A 1,971-nucleotide genomic window follows, 5' to 3' on the forward strand; every position below is an offset into this window, starting at 1 on the left:
TGTTCTGGAAAGAGAGGGAAGGGTGAGCAGGGGAGGAAATAGACGAAATTTGGCTTTATTGCTATTTATTTTAGAAATGGTCTCTGTTTGGCTATTCTGAAATCTCTCTAGCCATCCACACCAGTCTTGCAGACTTTAGGAAAATGATGCACAGAGACTTGGCTTGTAAGAGCATTTTCAATGTTGATGCGCCCTCTGGTGCCATGATCCTGCACTGCAGATACTGAGAGAATGAACAAACCTCCAATGAAGTGAAAGGCAGTAGCAAACCCCAAGTTTCTGAGGGTGTTTGGGACCCCATGAAGGGCCATCACTGACACAGCTGTGAAAGAAACATCCAGTGCAGGTCCCTGTCCCAGAAGGTGGGTGAAGGGAAGACTTGGAGACTCTGGTTCCAGGTGGTGAGGGCTATGTGGAGGTGGCTCTGATGCCATGTGAGCCCCTGATGCTTTTTCGTCACCAGAATGGCTGAGCCATGACCCTCATCCAGCTTCTTTCATACACCTGGCAATGGTCACCAGTCACCTCAATGTCCCAGTCCCAAACTTGCTCAAATTCTTTATTTGGATCCATACACATCACTGCAGGAGGTTCATGGATCCACCAGGTTCATGGATGATTCCTGAGGACCATCCAAGTGTGGGCAGTATAAGAGAGGAGCAGAGCAGGGTCAGCTCATGGGCCATGACTGAGCACAGCCACCCCAGCAGCAGCCGTTCCCCATCTCCCAGGCATAGCCATGCCCACAGCATGCCAATGTCACTGCCATACATGATTAGCCCAAGAGAGGCCTTTCTTCCTTCCATATTCCCAGGAAAATCTTCCTCCTATTCCTCCCCCACCTGCAGACATCAACTGCTTTCCATTGCTGGGGTCAGACATGGCTGGAAGGGTTCACTGAAGCCATCAGCCATCTCATTGCTTCTCCCTGACATGCCCTGACCATCTCCCACACCTACAATGGCCAATCACGGCTGCTCAGGCCTCCTGCTTTTCAGAAGAGGCCTCGAGCTTCTTGGTTCTTCCTGGTGCTTATTATGAACATCCTCGCTCTCTCCAGAGTTCATGGTTGCATTTCTTGTCCATAACAGCCCCCCTATGACCATGTGTCACTAAATGGTTGTGTTTGTATGATCATTTGTGCAGAAAGGGCAGTCACAGGACAGCACCCAATATGTCAAAACTGATGCCGAGTGAAATGCCATAAAGCCCTGATGAGTTCCCCCTGTGTCTGTGTCTCTGCTGGAAGGAGTCTGTCCCGAGAAGGGGATCCAGCTCCTGCCACTCTCTGCAGAGGCACATGAGCAGTGTCCATCACCTGGGGACACAAATGGTGACATTTGCCAGACCACCCTTCATCTGAAACACTTAGTTGTGTGCTTGTGGATGAGGTATGAATGGCAATTACCCATTTAATTGTCATTGCCAGAGGGGCTACCACTGATGCAGTGTACGATTTTACAGATATTTAAATATAAGCATATAAAACTGACATTCCTAGACGAAGTACACAAACACTTGAAGGATTATTGATGTCTTTTAACATGATTATCCTCACAAGGCCACCAGCTTTGTATCTCAGGAAATGGGATCCAGAGTCCAAGGGCAGGATGGTTTGGGCTCTGTGCTGGGATCTGGAAACTGAAACGTGCTCCCATCTTCCAGCCCCCTGCCCTCCTCAGTGAGGGTGTGAGACATTCTGCCAGCCAGGGCTGACCTCACAGCCATGACCAGTATCTTATGTCCAACTGCAGCCAATGGTGTCCTGCCAGCTCAGGATTGCAGCTTCCATTGCTGGAGGTGTTTAAAAGACGTGGAGATGTGGTGCTTTGGGACATGGTTTAGTGGTGGTTTTGGCAATGTTTGACTTACGGTTGGATTCCATGATATTAAGGGTATTTTCCAGCCTAAATGATTCTCTGATTCTCTGATTTGAGTTGAAACCATTTCAGTTCCATCACCTCCAGCTTC

Source organism: Nesoenas mayeri (assembly GCF_963082525.1).
Source record: "Nesoenas mayeri genome assembly, contig: SCAFFOLD_35, whole genome shotgun sequence".
NCBI lineage: Eukaryota > Metazoa > Chordata > Aves > Columbiformes > Columbidae > Nesoenas > Nesoenas mayeri.